Source organism: Tamandua tetradactyla, chromosome 7 (genome assembly GCF_023851605.1).
Source record: "Tamandua tetradactyla isolate mTamTet1 chromosome 7, mTamTet1.pri, whole genome shotgun sequence".
NCBI classification, from domain to species: domain Eukaryota; kingdom Metazoa; phylum Chordata; class Mammalia; order Pilosa; family Myrmecophagidae; genus Tamandua; species Tamandua tetradactyla.
Window position 1 is genome coordinate 121,432,501 of NC_135333.1, and position 19,545 is coordinate 121,452,045.

General features: G+C 41.7%; 1 long non-coding RNA gene and 1 pseudogene across 2 annotated transcripts in view; both read right to left on the minus strand.

Moving 5' to 3' along the window:
• LOC143690093 (uncharacterized) overlaps positions 1-12,763 on the minus strand; it is a 119,633-nt gene extending 106,870 nt beyond the window's left edge. For both annotated transcript variants that reach the window (XR_013178994.1, XR_013178995.1), the window contains exons 1-2: positions 12,599-12,763; positions 11,482-11,547 (exon numbers count right to left, since the gene is read on the minus strand). This is a non-coding gene — a long non-coding RNA (uncharacterized LOC143690093). The remainder of the gene's footprint in view (positions 1-11,481; positions 11,548-12,598) is intronic.
• Positions 12,764-13,298: 535 nt separating this feature from the next.
• On the minus strand, positions 13,299-14,058 carry LOC143690632 (olfactory receptor 6C74-like; annotated as a pseudogene).
• Positions 14,059-19,545: the final 5,487 nt, after the last annotated feature.

Below are 19,545 nucleotides of genomic sequence, written 5' to 3' on the forward strand. Positions count from 1 at the left end.
ATATATCAGATGGTTCCATCTCCCTACCCATATTGACAGACCCTTCCAACATGAAAAAATTAGAATGCCCAAGCCCAAACACCCTTAAAGAGAGGGATAGAAAGATCAAAGGTGATGTTTGAATGGTATAGAGAAGATAGGATTTAACAGATGAATATGATTGCTGAATCATAAAATTGATATCTCTTTTTTTCTCCAAGATCTTGGAGCACTAGAAGTAAAAACCCAAAATTGTAGAATTGTAACCCATGCCAAACTCTAAAATATACCATGCAAATAACTGTGGTGCAGTGCTTTGAAATTTGAAATGTATTGATTTTTTGTATATATATTATTTTTCACAAAAGCATTATACTCTGACAGTAAAAAACTATTCATTCCTTCTATCTTCCTATATTCAGGAGCAGCTAGAAGGAAAAATCTGTGGTAGTCATGACAAACTCTGATATCTGTCCTGTAACTGCTTGTTGAAGACTGCTTTGAATACTATTCCCTTTGTTCTTTCTTTGCTTTGTATGTATGTTATATTCTACAATAAAAAAGTTAAAAAATAAGGAAAAAGGAAATAGAGAGTTATACCTCTATCATAATGTTTTAATTTTTAATATATGAATTTTTAATTTTTTAATTTATGAAGTGGCCTATGTGATGTTTTCTTACATGATCAAGTATCTCTAACAGATATAAAGCCACATTCAAAGGGGTAATTCCATGGATTTTGATATGACACACATATATACAAGCCTTTTAGGAAAAATCTTAATAATTTTAATTATTCATCATTTCCTTTAGTTCATAGGATCAGGTAACTTGACAAAGAAATACTGGAATATGTCACACAGAGAAAAGCAATAATGGAAGCTATATGCCATTGTCGTCCTACAACTATATATGCTTGAAGAATATTTGGTTTGGTTGCCCAGAAGAGGAAAGGAAGGAAAACACAAAGAAAAAATTTAGTATAGACATATAAGATCATGCAAAAGAAAATATATGAAAAAAAAAAGAAAGAAAATAAAAAAGAAAGAAAAGAAAAAGATAAAATCTTTCTGAATGTGCCAAATACATAAGTAAGTTTGATTTGTATTCTAGTTTGCTGGCTGCCAGAATGCAATATACCAGAAACGGAATGGCTTTTAAAGAGGAAAATTTAATAAGTTGCTAGTTTACAGTTCTAGGCTGATAAAATGTCCCAATTAAAACAAGTCCATAGAAATGCCCAATCAAAGGCATCCAGGGAAATATACCCTGATTCAAGAAGGCTGATGAAGTTCAGGTTTCTCTCTCAAGTGGAATGTCACATGGGGAACACAGTCAGAGTTTCTCTCTCATATGGAAGGGCACATGGCAAACATGGTGTCATCTGCCAGCTTCTTCTCTTCTGGCTTCTGGTTTCATGAAGCTCCCCAGGAGGTGTTTTCCTTCTTCAACTCCAAATGTCACTGGCTGGTGGACTGTACTTCATGGTACTATAGCATTCTTTGCTCTCTCTGAATCTCTTTCTCCAAAATGTTTCCTCTTTTATAGGACCCCAGTAAACCAATCAAGACCCACCCAAACGGGTGGAGACATGTCATCACCTAATCCAGTTTAACAACCACTCTTGACTAAATCACATCATCCAGGGAGATGATCTGATTACAGTTGCAAACATACAGTATTGAATAGAGATTATTCTACCTTTATGAAATGGCAGTTTGATTAAAACATGGCTTTTCTAGGGGGCATACCTCATTTCAAACCAGCACATTCAATCCTCTGACCCCTAAAAAAGACATGTTTTTCCCACATACAAAATGCATTAATTTCATAACAATATCAGAAATTCTTAAACTATTTCAGCAGCAATAAAAATGAAATACAAAGTTAGAAACAGTACAAACTCCTATCAAAGTTAGTTACAGGCATGGTCTGTTCTAAGGCAAAGTTCTCTGGCTCTGGACATTTGAAAACTTATAACAAGTTATTTGCTGCCAACATACAAAGGAGGACCAGTCATGGGATACATATACACATTTCCATAGGGAGGAAGGAACACAGGGGTCACTGGATCCATACAGTTTTGAAACCCTGCGGGGCAAAGTCCATTAGATTTCAAAGGCTGAGAATCATTTATCCTAGGGGTTTCTGGAAGCAGCAGTCCCACCCTTTCCATGGGCCTATGCAGAGGCCTGCCTCTCTTTGAATGCAACCTTGGGGGACATTGGGGAAACCACCTTTTTCTGGGCTCCACCTTCTCCAAGCATCAGGGCTGCATCTGGGCTCTCTGCCATCTCTGGGGCACATGCTCAACCCCTCCAAATGGTGGCAGCCAGGCTCTCCCCAAACCCCAAGGAATGTGCTTCACCCTCTCCAAGGCCTGAGGTGGCATGACGCTTCCACTGCAACCAGGTGAAAGGCCCAGTCTCTTCCTTTGAGGCAAACTCACCCTCTCCATGGGCTTGGGTGGGTCCGCTCTCCTGGACTGAGGCTTGTTGACTTCAGATCTCAGTCTCCATCGTTTTGCCTCTGAAGTTATTTTTCCTCCAATGTGCCCCTTCTCTGAACCCCTCAGTCCAGACTGGCAGTGGCTTTGTTTATACAGGTCCCACAGCACCCTCATTGGCTTTCTGTGCAGTAGCCTTGGATCATGCCCATCAGACATAAGGAGTTTCCACAGATCCTTCCTGGATAGCTCCATGTCTGATTCTGGCTTTTTCTGAAATGGCTGAGTAGTACCACATTTGGCCAAGGCCTCATGTGGGGCACTACTCTCTGGGGTCCATTCCTAGAGCCCAGAATTTTCCAGAACTTCAATTTCTTGTTTCTTTGTACCCAAGAGTTCAGTTTTCAGGTTATCTCTTTCCTGTTGCATTTCACTATAAGCTCCAAGGACAAACCAGGCTGCACTTTTGACACTTAATTTGGAGATCTTGTCTGCTAAACATCCAAGTTCATGGCTTTTAAAATCTGCCTTCCAGCCAAAGCCACTAGTCAATTTTCCCAGATTATCTGCCATTTAAAACAAGGATCACCTTCCTTCCAGTTTGCAATAACACATACCTCATTTGTATCTAAGGGCTCATCAGAGGTATTTTTAGAGTCCACATTTCTACCAATAGTCTCTTCAAAGCATTCTAGACCTTCTTTATCAAGCTTCTCACTACTCTTCCAGAATCTTCTCTGTATCCATTTAAAAAGCTGTTCCAACATGTTTCATATTTGCAAACTGTAGCAGCACCCCACTCCTCAGGTACCAGAATCTGTTCTAGTTGCTAGCTGCTGGAATGCAATATACCAGAAACAGAATGGCTTTTAAAGAGGGGAATTTAATAAGTTGCTAGTTTACAGTTCTAAGGCTGAGAAAATGTCCCAATTAAAACAAGTCCATAGAAATACCCAATCAAAGGCATCCAGGGAAAGATACCTTGGTTCAAGAAGGCTGATGAAGTTCATGTTTCTCTCTCAAGTGGAATGGCACATGACAAGCACAGTCAGAGTTCCTCTCTCATCTGGAAGGGCACATGGCAAACATGGCATCATCTGCTAGCTTCTTCTCTCCTGGCTTCTGGTTTCATGAAGCTCCCCGGGAGGCATTTTCCTTCTTCATTTCCAAAGGTTGCTGGCTGGTGGAGTCTGCTTCATGGTACTACAGCATTCTTTGCTCTCCGAATCTCTTTCTCCAAAATGACAACTTGGCACATTCAACACAGTAAAAATATATGGTCTTATTAAGAGGCAAATAAAAAGCCACACAAATGTGCAATCTGTATTATAGCAAAAATGAGGAAAACTGAATGCAAGATTGAAACAGTAAAAGGAAAGAAGTTTAATACAATACAGCTTGAATTTTTAAAACCTAGTTACAAATTTAAGATCCAGCATTTACTTAAGGTCTGACTGTGGCATAACCTATGTATAGTCTTTAAATTAGCTTCTGATATAAAGTACTCTTATCTAAATAAAAAGGTTCCTTTTATTTACAGATGAATAGAGATTTGGATAATCTTTAAGCTTACACATGAATATGAATGCTTCTATTGCAGTTCGATATTATGTTCCTGTAAACATCATATATGTTACTAAAATATATGCATTCTGTAATATAAGAAGGAAACCTATTTCTAGAGATAAAGAAAAATGCTTGAGTTCAAATGTGGTCTATATCCTGGGCAAGTTAAGAGAATTGTGTGATTCCAGCAATGAATAAAGGAATGTTGAAACAGAAATAAGACTAAAAGAATGCTTCTGACTGACTTTATAGCAAGCAAGCTCCTGGCAGCAAGCAGGCCCCTTTCCCCATAACCACTCATTTGCAACCCTTTCTGGTTCTGCCCACCAGCAAGCAGCCAATCACCTCTCACCAGCGAGCAACCAATCACTTCCCTTGAGTGTAGCCAGTTACCATATTAGGAAGACACTTGCAGCCATTCTGTCTATAAATATCTTGTATCAGGCCCTGATTGGGGCTTAGACTTTCAGAGGCTACTCAGCTGAGCTCTATGGCCAAAGAATAATAAAGCCTACTTCCTGAAACTTCAGAGACTTGATCCCAGTTCATTTTGTTTCCACGTAATGTTCCTGGAGGCTCTTGCAAAATCATGCCTGGTTTTGCACTACTTTTGGGGGGACTTGTCCAGGATTTAGAGGCTGGTGACATTCTCACCTTCCCTCAACTGCAGTGGCGACATTGCCTGGACCAGAGACTCAATGAAATCCAGTGTTGGCAATGGGGCTTTTCCCCATCTTTTAGACTCCTAACCTCCCCAGCCATGGCACTCATCACTGCCAGAGCAGCGATGGATCTGAGACAGTTTAAGGAACTAGGTACCAGGGAGCACCATGGGTCTGACTTGTATCAGACTATCAGCCCACTTGTAGAAGGCTAGGGGAGCCTGAGTGGAAGGGGAGCCTGATCACCTCCCAAGACTATCTGAGTACCGATCTCCATCAGGAGGACCAGGGGAAACAGAAGCTTTCAGGTCTGGTTAGACTATCTGAGTGCCAGTCTCTGCCCAGAGGACCAGGGGAAATGGAAGTCTTCAGGTTTGGTTTCAGGAAGGGCAGTGTGGGAGGGGTGTTGGAGTATGTTTGTGCAACTGTGTGAGTGAAAGGGAGTCCTGGGCCATAGGAGCTGTGTTCCAGGCCATGATTAAGTTTAGACCCTGCAATTCCTGTGACCCTGCTAAGGGCCAGGCCAGACCTAATGAAGTGACTGTCTGAAACTCTCTGCTGTATGATTAGTAACCTCCTCCCCATCTGTTTGCTCCACCAATATTGGAGGGGAGGTCAGTAAGACACCATAATGGTGCATGATGTCCAACTTTAAGAAGGCTTTTACTGGTGACTGGGGAGTCAAGCTGACCCCCTGGTGACTTAGGAACTTCTGTGAATTAGAGTGGACCACCTTTGGGGTGGATTGCCATCTGAGGAAACTTTTGAATTAGAAAAGGTGAAGGCAGTTTATAGTGTAGTGTTAGGGACACCTGGACATCCAGATCAGTTTTCCTACATTGCCACCTGGCTGAAAGTCACAAAAAAGAAGCCAGGGTAAATAAAGACTTGCCTAGATGGACAGTGCCAGGTGCTTCTTGCCCAAGTGGCAGACGAGTCCCACAAGAAATCAAAAGGCAAACCCAAGGTCCCAGTTTTATCCAGTACACTTGAAGGGGAAGAAAAACCCCGACCTTATTTCATGCCACCAACATCTGCGCCCCTGTTGAGTTCCTCCACAGCAAGCCTAGACCTCCTCACCAGCAGTCTAGAAACGTTGCCTGAGGCACCATCGAGCTGGGCCATCCCTCAACATACTGAGCCATGACAATTGTGGCCCCAACCAGGTGCGACCACACCCATGATACCCCTGAGAGAAACCCGAGGACCACTCTATGTGGATGCCCAGGGAGGCTTTCAGGAGGGGAGAAGAACCTTCATGTATATTCCATTCACTTCTACCGACCTGTTAAATTGGAAGAATCTTACACCATCCTATACTGAGAGGCCCCAGGCTATTATCCACCTCCTTCAGTCTACTGTCCAGACTCATCAGCCCACCTGGTCTGACTACAACCAATTGCTCATAACCCTCCTCAACTCCAAAGAGCATTGGCATGTTGTAGTGGAAGCATGGAAGCACCTGGAGGAGAGCACCCTTGGAGGCACCTTAGACCCAGCCCAATACGCTGCCTGCAGTTTTCCAGGAGACTATCGAGAGTGGGATCCAAACACTGACATGAGGTTGCAGTCCCTTTAATGGTTCTGTGAGACCCTGCTCCAAGGCCTCAGGAAAGACAGCTGAAAGGCCACCAACATGACCAAGATCAAAGAAGAAGATGAGCCCCAGAAACCAGATGAGCCCCCAAGTGAATTTCTTGAGCAATTGATGGAAGCCTTCTGCCAATGGTTCCAGAGACCACAGAGAACCAGACATTGGTAAAAGCCACCTTCGTGGGACAAGCAGCCCCTGACTTTCAGCGTAAGCTCCAGAAACTAGACAGATTTGCAGGCATGAACATGAGCCAGCTGATAGAAGTGGCCCCGGGGGTGTTCATCAATTGGAATCAAGTGGGAGCCAAGGAAAAAAAAATGAGAATTCAGGAAAAAGGCTCAGATAATTGCTGCCACCTTTGAGAAATGGGACCAAAGGCCCTGGCCAAAAACAACCCAACAGTCCTGAGCACCCCTGGGGTGAAACCAGAGTGCTTACTGCAAGGAGAGGCATTGGAAGAATAAGTGTCCCAATAAGGCTGTCCAGTTAACAGGCAGGGGAAGACAGGACACCAATCCAGGCTTCATCTGGATCCCCACACCATCTCCTTGGCTGTTGATAAACTCTCTGTCTAGGACCGACCACATTCAATATTTTCAGGCCCCTGGGAACCAGGTCAAAGTGAAACTGGGGGACAGAACAACGGATTTCATGGTGGATACTGGGGCCAAACACTCAGTGATATCCCAGCCCCTGGGGGATGCAGCCCATTTTCTGGCCAGGCAATAGATATAGTGGGTGCCGCTGGTATAATGTGGAAGAAGCTGCTCCTGAAGGCCAGAGAGTGCCATATTCAGGGCCACTCCATGTTGCTCCAGTTCCTGTACATGCCTGAGTGCCCGCTGCCACCACTGGAACAAGACCTCCTCAGGAAACTGCATGCCCAGATTACTTTTGGTCCTGAGGAATAAACCTCTTTAAAATATGATAGCCTACAGAAGGTTCTACTTCTGACCACACCAGTGGGCAAAGAATGGTGGCTGCAAGAGGAGTCAAAAATGGAAAGGGAGGTCTGCTCTAGCCTGCCATTTCTGGACATTCCAAGTGTCTGGGCCAAATACAACCCACCAGGTTTAACCGAGCACTGCCCCCTAGTGTTAACTGCCCTGAAGCCCATGGCATTCCCTGTGGCAGTATGACAGTACCTGATCCTTCAAAAGGCCCTTGAGGGGATCCAAGGCCATTTCACATGGCTAGAATCCCACCAAATTATCCTGCCCTGCAACTCCCCGTGGAACACCACTGCTATCCATGAAGAAAGCTCAAATGGGGGAATTTCACTGGTCCAAGACCTGTGAGTAGTCAGTGCAGCTGTAGAAACCACTCACCTCGTATTTCCCAACCCGTATACCCTCCTCAGCCTGGTCCCAGGGAAAGCCAAATGGTTCTCATGCTTGGATGTGAAAGATGCCTTCTTCTGCATCTGAGTAGCCCCAATAAGCCAGGAAATATTTGCCCTTGAATGGGAAAGGCCCTCCATGGGAACCAGAAGACAGTATACCTGGACTCAGTTGCCTCAGGTGTCCAAAAACTCCCCCACTAATTTTAGGCAAGCACTAGGGAAGGGCCTGCAATCATTCCCAGGCAAAGATTACAACTACACTGTCCTGCATATGTAGATAACCTCCTCCTTGTCACCAAATCCTTCAGTGACCGCAAGAGAGGGACAAAACACTTCTCTGGACCAGACAGGGTACCGCATGTCCTGGAAGAAGGCCCAAATCTGCCAGCAGCAAGTAAAATATCTGGGTTTTTACCTACAGCAAGGGACCTGGAACCTGGGACCAGAGTGCAAATGAGTAGTTTGTGCTATCTCCACACCAACTTCCAGAAACAGGTCAGAGAGTTTCTAAGTGCAACTGGGTTCTGCAGTCTGGATCCCAAACTATATACCCCTCTATGAAGTTACAAAAAGGGGTGACAAGGACACATTCCAGTGAGGGACCCAACAAAAGTATGCTTTCTAGCATCTAAAGACAGCACTCATGCAGGTCCCAAGTCTAGGCCTCCCGGACTTAGAAAAACCCTTTATCCTATATGTCCATGAATGGGAAGGGACATTCATTGGGGTCTTAACCTTGGATCATAGAAAAGGCCTGTAGTCTGCCTCTCCAAGCAACTGGACGATAAAGCACTGGAATGGCCTTCCTGCTTAAGAGCCATCACCACTACCACCCTAGACCATGAGGCCCGTGAGGCCAGAAAGCTCACATTTGGGCAGGAACTAACTGGGTTGTTCCCCATTTGGTCACCAGCCTTTGGAGCAAAAGGGGCATCTTTGGCTGTGAAATGCAAGACTCACCAAGTACCAGGCCACCTTGTGCAAAACCCCAAACTTGCATCTTGGCGTCTGCCACACCCTGAACCCCGCCACTCTGCTTTCTGTTGAGTTGGGGGCCCAAAAACACAACTGCATAGAGACTGTGGATGAAGTCTACTCCAGTCACCCAGACCTGAAAGACCAACCATTAAAATACCACAGCATTGAACTGTTCACCGACAGGAGCAGTATGGTGAAGGATGGGATACATTATACTGAGTTTGCAATTGTCACCCTAGTAGACATACTAGAGGCAGAGGCCCTACCCTCAGGAACATCAGCCCAGAAGACCAAGCTTTTAGCACTCACCAGGGGTCTGCAGTTGGTGGCAGGACAAGAAGCCAACATCTACATCAACTTAAAGTATGCATTCACAACACTGCATGTGCACGGGACATTGTACAAATAACAAGGGCTGATAGCAGGGGGAAAGGACATCAAGCATGGGTCAGAAATCCTGGCCTTGCTGGAGGCAGTCTTGGGCCCCCTCCACCATGGCTGTCATCCATTGCCATAGCCACCAAACGGGAAACTCTATAACTACAGAAGGCAAGCACAAGGTGGACTCGGCTGCCAAACAAGCAGCACTGGGGCAGCTGCTGTTCCCTCCAGAGCCCAAACTGCTCTTTGCTCCCTTCATCCCCCACCCATTTCAGTGTTGGAGAGAAAAGACAAGCTATTCCAAGTCAGAGGGCAACTGGCTAGCAAGGGAAGGGAAGAAATGCCATGATGGGATGGTGGGTCCTGCACACAGGCATACTGCCATCCCTGAAAGCCCAGCCCCTGGCCTCTAGTGAAAAATGTTCACTATCAAACTCATTTTTGGGAAAAGGCCCTCACTGCTAGTTTGGGCAATCACCTCTACATACCCAAGCTACCCTCTTGGGTGAAGCAAACATGTAAGAGGTATGTCACCTGCCAGAGAAACAATGCAAGCAGCCCACTGCCAGGATGGGAGGACTGAACAATCAGTTAACAGGTCTAAGTCTATTCAAAGATTTACAGGTAGACTTCACAGAGCTTCTGTGGGCTCAGAGATATCACTATCTCCTGGTATTCATCTGCACTTTCTCAAGTTGGTTAGAAGCATACCCCACCTGCTCAGAAACAATGCAGGAGGTGGCATGAGCCCTCCTAAAGGACATCATTTTTCTGTATGGATTGCTGCTCACCATCAGCTCTGACAATGGCCCCATTTTTGTAGTTGGAACTCTCCAAAAACTAGCAAAAGTCTTGCAGATAACTTGGAAGCTCCACACTGCCTATTGGCCTCAAAGCAAACTCTTTGAGGAATGGATGAATCAAACTCTAAAGGGACAATTGAAAATCTGCCAAGAAACAAAACTGACCTGGGTACATGTGTTCCCTATAGCTCTGTTTAGAATTAGGTCTGCCCCTATAAAGAAAATAGGCTTCTTCCCTTTTGAACTAGTGTATGGAAGACCACCACCCCACACCAGAATCTTACAGGGAAATTGGAAACTTAAGCCTAACCCAATACTTGGTTCAGCTAGGATGCATTCTAAGTGAGCTGAAAGAGAAAATATTAGAAGTAGTTCCCAAGCCTTTCACCATCTATCCACCCCATACATGAATTTGAACAAGGGGATTTGGTATGGGTAAAGGACTGGAAAAAAAGCTCTCTCCAGCCTCAATGGAGAGGCCCTTACCATGTTGTTTTAGCAACCCCAATAGCTGTGAGAGCTGTGGAGATAGTCCCATAGATTCACCACTCTCAGGTCAAGAGGGTCACTGCAGACAACCCCTAGGAGTGTGCCCCTGTTCCTGAACACCTGATGTGCATCATTCTCCGGAAGCCACTGCACCCTTCTCCATTGCAGCTAAAGTCAACTGACCAGCCTATGGCTGAAGCCTGAGTGATCGTTGCCCTGGCTCCAACTCACTAGAAGCAGCAAGTCAATGCATGGCTGAAGCCTGAGGAGACCTTCAAGCCCTGCTTCAGTCACCCCCAGAAAATGACTGATCTACATAGGGCCAAAGCTTGAGGAGCTGCAAACCAGCCTAAGTGCCCCTTAAGTGTCCCCTTCCCTATAAGTGCTCCTGTGCCATGGGTGCTCCCTTTAGCCCCCTGTTCTTGCTAATCATGTTCCTGATCCTCCTGGTTTTCCTAGCCACTGCCCAGAGTGTGTGTCTCCATCCCTTCCCTGAGGCTAATTGCATGTTCATGTGGTGGCACTCCCCATAGCCAGCACCAAGTGCCTCACTCCTCTGTTTCTGCTCAGCATGGTCATAAGCCCTTCTAAGGGGAATGACCTATATCAGGCATGCCTCAAGACCACCTATGTTGGGAAAAAGGTGGAAAAGACCATAGTTTTCTATAACCAGTATTTATGCCAGGGCAGTTCTCAGACCTGCATTCTTAATGGAAACCAGTATTCTGTATGCACCCTAAAGGAAGGCCCCCCCCCTATATGTTTTAACCCCACTTCACTGAGTCAAGTAATGCTATATTCATCGGTCTACCAAGGAAAAACTGTCACTACTGCCCCTGAAGGAAGCCCCATAGTCTGTCTAATCTTCAACAACTGCATGCCTGTACGATGCTGGGCTTCACACACCTGACTGTAAGCTTGCAGGACCATGGAAGGGAGCTTGGCAGTCAGCTTCAGTCACCAGCACAGGTTTCAGGGACATTGGGGACACTTTTCCCTTGCACCCAGGTTCAGTACAGTTTTAACCCCTGTGGCTTAAGGAGGTCACTACTCCCAGTCCTCCTGGTAGGCAGGTGTGCTCAGTCCTGGGGATTCCCTACCTGGGAGTCAGAGCCAACATGCCAATGGATGGCACAGGGTCCCATCCTGCTATACCAGGAAACACAGGTCCACCAACTCGTTCTAAACAGGGCCCCTTACTCCTCTTACTTCAGACAAGAATCAGGCCTGCTCACACTCACCCAGAACCTGTTTGTAAAGCTGCCTGAGCAGATAGGTTCCTCTCTCAATATCACCTCATGTTATGTCTGTGGAGGAACAGGAATAGGAAATCAGTGGCCGTGGAAAGCCCAGGAATGGGAAGTGCCCGTAAACCCAAGGATCACCCTCCCTGAATTCCCCAAGACTCAGGGCAGCCAGTGGCGTCTAGCCATTGCTACGGTAGGGAAGCATGGCATGGCACGATGGGGCTCATGATTCACCATACCAGTCAGTGAGCTCCAACATCTAGGACAGCTGGTATACAACATTAGCACCAGTAAAACTACCTGGAAAGGGAATGAGCATATGTCTGGGGATTATTTTTCCTGTTCTTACATGGGTACCACCAGCTGGTGGGTACATGGCAGCCTATCATCCCCTTCCTCTGTACTTAATCTGGTTAAATATTGAGAGGATGTGAGCACCCCCAGCTCTTGGCCAGGTCCTAAAGGGCTCTATTGGATATGTTTTTCCCATGCACAATAGGAACCATCAGACCAGCCTTTTTTCTAGCCCCTCTGGCATGGGGAGGAAAGCTAGGATACCCTATGTGAGTGAGTTGCAGACAGGAGAGAACTGTAAGTACAGGAATAACCACTGGGGATTGGAAGGATAATGAGTGGCCCCCAGAATAAATAATCCAGTATTATGGGCCTGCAACCTGGGCCGAAGATGGATCCTGGGGCTATAGAACTCCTGTTTAAATGTTTAACTGCATCATGTTTTCAAGCTGTGTTGGAGTTAATAACCAACAGGACTACAACAGCCCTAAACACCCTGGCTGATAATCAGGTTAAAATTAGAGCCACAATATATCAGAGTAGGCTGGCTTTAGATTATCTTCTAGCAGATGAGGGAGGGGATTTGTGGAAAGTTTAATTGGACTGACTGTTGCCTCCAAATAAACAAACAAGGGAAAGTCATCAGGGAGCTAACCAATTCGATGAGGAAACCAGTCCATGTGCCTGTACAGACAGGGAAAGGTTGGGGCCCAGATGACTTATATGGAGGGTGGTTTTCTGCCTTTGGGGGATTCAAAACTGATCATCAGGGTCCTAGTCCTGCTAGGCACATGTCTCCTTCTGCCATGCCTCTTACCACTCTTGACAGGCAGTCTGCAGTGCTCCCTAGATTGCCGGGCAGAAAAGAAAACAACTGCCCAGGTCCTGGCAGTGTGGAAATACCAGTACCTAACACAACAGGAAGATGAGATGTAAGTGATGCAATTGCTGGCAGTAAGCAAATCCCTTCTGCCCTAACTGCTTTTTTGCATTCTTCCTGGTTCTGCCCACCAGCGAGCAGCCAATCACCTCTCACCTCAAGCAACCAATCACCTCCCTCGAGTGTAGCCAGTTACCATATTAGAAAGAAAAAACAGCCGTTCTGTCTATAAAAACCTTGTATAAGGCCCTGGTTTGGGCTCAGACTTTCACATGCTATTTGGCTGAGTCCTGTGGCCAAAGACTAATAAAACCTACTTCCTGAAACTTCGGAGCCTCCATTCCAGTTTGTTCTGTTAAGGAGTAATGTTTCTGGAGGCTTGCAGCTTGGTTCCCAGTTATGCGCTCCAGTCCTGTTTTCCCATAGCATTCCTGGAGGCTCTTGCAGAGCCTTGTTCCTGGTTTCATGCTACAACTTAAGTCATTATCATCATATAAAAATAAAATGAAATAATATGTTAAAGGGTACTTGATATATGTACACTTTTCTATAAGCTTTAGTGGTATGCTTTTTATAAAAGCCAAAGCTATTATTTTAAGGTAATGAAGACTTGATTTTTTATTACATTCTTCAGGGCTTATTTCACTTGTTCATTTCTTAGAGTATATACACTTAGTTTAAGACGGGTGCAATTGAAGTGTTGGATACTACCACCTTATTGTTTAAAGATACCCTTTCCTCTGCAGAAGGTTTAATATACATAAAAATGCAGCTGCCATAAGAGATCGAAAGGATAATCATGTGGGAGGAACATGTGAAAAAAAAAGCCTTTTTCCTCTGCTGGGCTGAAGGGATCTTCAGAATTGTTCTTATGATATTTGGACAGCAGAGTATCACCAGGGCCAATGTAAGCAGGAGTGTGACAATGGCTAAAATAAAACTTAACAATTCTATGATATGTGTATCTGTGCAGGACACCTTCAGGATAGGAGAATAATCACAGACAAAATAATGTTGGCACCACAGAATTCCAATCCCAGGCCCACAATACGAACAGGAGAGATTGTTAAAAACCCACTCAACCAAGAGCTAAGGACCAGCTGGTCGCAGTCTCTGCTACTCATAAAGGTTGCATAATGAAAGGGTTTGCAGATGGCTACATAGCGGTCATAGGACATGGCAGCCAACAGGAAAAACTCCGATGCACTCAAGAAGATGAGGAAAAATAATTGGCTTTCACATATACCATATGAAATTGTTTTATCCATAGTCACACTGCTGACCAGGAACCTAGGGATGCAGGCAGATGTCAATAAAATTTCTAATAAGGAGAAATTCCAAAGGAAGAAATACATGGGTATTTTGAGGTGGGAATCCACCAGAGTGAGCAGGATGATAGATTTACAATAATACCCAATACATTTGTAAGTAATGGAAAAAAGAGAATTTCAGTTTGCCAGTTGGGGTCAATTTGTGCCTGAGAAATCAGGATTTAAGGGATGATTTTGAAATAAATATTTCTTTTTGCTTTCTGGCATATTGGAGTAGACACAGAAATACCTGAAATCCCTGAATTGTAATCCAGCAGCCTTGATCTCTGATAATGGTTGCATAGTCCTTATCTTCTGCCCCTGTGATTGTGAAAACCTTGTGAGTAACCTTCATCTGCACCTAGTTATCCAGCTTTTCAACTTTAAAGTCTTGTAATCACTAAGGATAGCCCTTAATGACTGTTAATGATGGGTCTTGAGTCTGCCTGAAACTAATACATCCCATGTCCCAAATTATCTTGATGACCAAGACTGGATTTAACATAAGTGGGCCAACCTGACATGAGCAGTAGCTTAGACTTTAACCTGCAACTCACCTATACCTCATTCCAACATTTTCCTTCCTATGTTCTGTGGCTAAGCATGTAATCAATCTACACATGCTCAATAATTATATCTAATTCCATCACCTGGAGCCATGGTGCTCATTATCCTAAACCCTGCCCACCTTTTCTCTAATAAAACTACCCACATTACTGCAGTTCAGAGAGACAGATTTTGGGCCACTGTGCTATTCACTCTCATACTTAGTAAAAACTCTTTCTCTCTTTGAAACCCCGATGTCTCAGAAATTAGTTATTGAGCACTTCAGGCAGAAGAATCCATGGCCTTTCTCCAGTCATGATCTGTGAGTCTTAAAAGAATGAATGTTGTCACCATTGTATGTTTCTTCAAATTAAATAACCTCTGAATTACATCAGATTTGGGGAAAAGAATGGATAATTATTTTTAAGTTTAAAAGTCTTCACTGAGTAAGGATTTTAAAGTGATATGAAAGAACCAGTTAACTCAGTGGAAATACTTGTGTTTTTTTATTTTTATTTTTTTATAATATTACTTGGTTATCTATTGTGTTTCTTTGTCTGCCTCTAAGAAGTGGGAAGGTGCAAGAAATATTTGGGAATCAAGTACTTGCCCTCAGTCATCAGTTGTACCTATTTCAACATCCATTTCAGACCTTTTGGTGCCTCTGCCTTTAATCTTTTCACATGGTGGTCAGAATCACAGGCTTCATCTGTTAATTTCATCTCCTCTTGCTACTCTTTTTCTAAATTCTCAGATCTTTACTTTGCAATAGAAATGGCTTTAATATTTCTTTTAACTCATATGTGTAAGTTTCTTTGATTTAAGTTTGTCTTCGTTTAAGATATCAAGAAATTATTTTTGCAGTCTTACTGAGTATGCAGCATAATATATTTTTATTAGGTTAATCTGATTTATTCTTTTATTCTTAAAATAATCTCCTGCTCAGTTTCTTTCAGCATGGTATCCTATCTTATGTACTTGCGTATTTTAAGCCAATAATCAGTCCTGATTTTTTTTTTATTTAGGATTTAAAAATTACTTATGTTCTGAGGATAATAATTTTGGCTGGACTTTGTGTTCCATGTAATTGTCAATTAGAACTTTTTCAATGGAAAGGGGTTTTATCCATTTTAGCAAACCATGACAGACATAATCTATAAATTGAAATTTTACATGAAATCAGGAGTGATTTTACTCAATTTTTCAGTCAGTTTCAACCTTATTATATCAATTTAGGAGATTCTATTTTATAGTCCATAATATTTAAGTACCCAAACCTTCCCTAAATACAAAGGACCTGCAGCAGTCAGTTTTTTTATTATTATTATTTTCTTACATGGGCAGGCACCGAGAATTGAACCCATGTCTTTGACATAGCAGGCAAGAATTCTGCCACTGAGCCACCATCACACCACCCCGGTCAGTTATTTTTTAAATAAATTCATTGATAAGTGTTGTTCATGGTGCTATTCTAATACTGAAATTCATTGTTCTTCTAAATATGCATATTAAAGGTTAATCTGAATGACACAAGTATTGGTTTCTAATTCTGAATTTAATTGTCTAATCTCATAAACACATATAAGGAATAGAAAGGATTCCATTGTAATTACTTTATACAAAAACAGCAAAATGCTGAAAATATTTACTTTCCATCATTTCTGTATTGTGAAAAATTTCCTCTATATTATTAAACAAAACTGATATAGGAATGATTTTTACAGTAAAATATTTCTTTCTTTCTCATTCTCATGATTTCTTTGCTATCTCTCAACAACTTCCTCACATTAAAATCCAGGAATGTTGAAAAAATATGTAAAACCCAATGGATTTCTCTCTGTAATCAGCATGCATTTGTATTTTCAAACTCATTTTTTTATTTCCTGTACATAAAACTGAGCAATGTCTGAGTTCAGTCTATCTAAATCTAGAAATTTAATTTCTTGATCTAGATTCAAAAAAGTAGATTGTTCTTTTAAGAATTCTGGTCACTCAATGTGGTATTTAATTTTCTTTGTGAATTAAACTGTTTTTGTCTTTATAGCACCATATATCTACCTTGCTTTTTAACACAAAGAAGATATTTGTTTAGAAGTGTTATAGCCATGGGAATTCTTGCAAAGAAGGTATCGAGTATCTTCATCATTACTTTTTTAAAAATAGTTGAGTCTCACTACAGCTTCCTCATAAATTGCTGTAAGAATATAAATTTATGCAACCACTTTGGAAAACAGTTTGACAATTCCTCAAACATTAAACACTGAGATGACATCAGCAAGATAGAAAAGGAAGAATTTCCAAATGCATGCCTCCCCAAAGAAACATTGAAAATTGTTTTTTTCAGAGACTGTAAGAACCAATTATTTGAGAAATCTGGAAGACAGTCAACAGTATACAGCAACCAAGCGAATGCTGACTTAGAAAACAATAACCTAAACACAAGTTGTGAGTAGATATAGATGACTCCAAGTACCTAAATCCAAAAGTACCACACAGCCTCCCTTGCTAACAGTTGCACCCCTCTTCCTTATAAGGCAGCCATGATTTTTTAGAATTCCCATAATTTCCTCATTTGAAGAGTTACCTTTAAAATTTTCATTATATCTTCAAACTTGCCACTCCTGGATGGTATTCAAATCAGAGCCTATATTATCCAGAAGATGGAGCATATAAACCAAATCACAATCACAAGGAAAAGTCTTACATGTGAAAAATTGTTACAAAATTTTGGTAATTAAAAGAAATATGGGAAATTGTGTTGATGTGCATTTCAATGATGCTAGTCTGGAGAAGAAATGTCTACGTTGAGTTGGATTTATTGAAATTAGGTTATTTATCAGAAATTCTGTATTCATGATGAGGTTTTCCATAAGACTGAGACTCAATAGGACTGTCAACAAGAATCCCAGAGATTAAACCCCAGAAGCAACTCTCAGGCAAAATCCACAGGCTGAAGGACAACAATAATCTTCTATAACCATAGAAAGCAAATATTTATTACCATTACCTCATTCTAAACTCTTACCCTGGTCACAAATTTGGATTTTTTTTCTGTAGAAGAACAGGGGTCTATTTGTATTTGGAAAAATATAATCCAAATAAACTCTATATGTTAGTAAATGGTATTTGTATTTTGTTAACTCATTTGCTCGTTTTTCTAATATTCTGCATATAAATTGAGTGTCAATGTTTCAGATTCTTTTCTTTCACTTTCATCATTTAGCTTTCAAGGGTAATATTTTCCCAAGTGCAGTAGTTAGATTTTAAGATAGTTCTCAACACCCTCAACTCTTTGTGTTTATGTCCATGTATATTCTCCTTCCCATGTGTGTATAGGACATTTGACTCACTTCTAACCAACAGAATATGAGAAAGATGAAGTAACAACACTCTTACGATCACTGTACCTCATATAAGACTATTGCTAACAGCCTTCATCTAGAGTCTCTCTTTCTCTGCTATTGTCTTAGGAGAAGGAAACTTTCATGAATTCTGCAGACATAAGTAAATTAATTCCATGTATACTTAATGAACAAAACCTGAGTAAGCCCTACAGCTCCGACCTTTAGTTCAATTTCCAAGTGAAGATCCAGCTCTTGTGACACGTTGATGGCTAGTCTGCAGAACACCCATCTAAGCATTTCCTGGACTCCTGAGCTATAGAATCCATGTGATAATAAATATGTGCAATCCAAAAGGCTAAGTTTATAGTAATGTGTTGTTCAGAACATTGAATTCCTATACCAGGTAACTTTCTTATCCTCAGGAGTGAGGTTTGACTTTTTTTTCAGAAAACCAGTTCAGATTCTATAAAATTTTAAATCCTATACTTTAGACTCCCTGGTAATCCAAAATCTAATGCACTAATTTCATTTATTTTCTATGTAATTACATTTACTTTTGAAGTATCTTCTCGTGGATTTTATCATTTTTATTTTTTTGTCATCTTTAAGACATCATTAACTTTCATCCATTCCATAACATTCCTACATTACATCTTTATGATGTAATGTGAAAGTCAGATGACTTATATAATCTAATTGTGTTGAGGTCTTGAGCTATGGGTTACTCTATTCTCCCTTTTAATATATTATTTTAGGAGATGTATGGAAATATTTTAATTTTGGTACTCACAATATTCATAAAAGAAAATGGATCTTGGAAAAGTAATTTTTTACCCTCCCATGTCTCCAAGTAGAAAATGGTAGAAAGGAAGTCATCAGCAATTACATCTTATCTGGCATACACTCTTCTTTAATGCTTAATTATGCTTATAGAAAAACTTCTACCCATATAAAGAAATAAGCCATTAGAGAAGCAACAGAATACTGTTTCTTAACTCAAATCCACTGTATCTCAAACAATCAATCAAAAGTTCAGTCCCTTCAACACAGGGAAAGACAAAGTATAATCACTACATACTTCTTTGGGTAATATTCATTCATCTTATAGTTAGGTAAAAATCCCTCTTTACCATCTTGCAAGATGACACAAATTTAAAAGGCCAGCACCAACACCATTTCTTTTATAAACTATTTGGGAAAATGTGGATGGATAAGGGAATAAGAAAAATATATTGACAAGTAACACTGTGTTGTTTTCTGCAGTTTTTTTTATAAAGCCATTATTCATAAAGTACATCATTCAGGATGGACTATGGTGTACTTCATTAATAAATAACGTCAAAATGTCAAAGGCATAAAATAAATTTATTTCTCACTCCCAATTCATGTCAGATACAAACTGGCAGAAGACTCACCTCCACATTTTGCTCCAACTGGGGTCCAAGAAAATATCATTTGATTTATCATCAGTAAGTGGCGGGGAGAAGAAAGGTGGAAAATAACTCAGAGGTCAGTACATACTCCCATTTGTAATTGACATGATATTTCTGCCTATATTTCATGGTCATAAATAGTCTAAAAGAAAGAACATAATTATGAAAGTAAGAAATTGAAATCATACTAATTGTCAGAAAAGTGAATGTGCTAATTTTTTGCAGAGCATTTTTCAGTTTCAAACCTACTC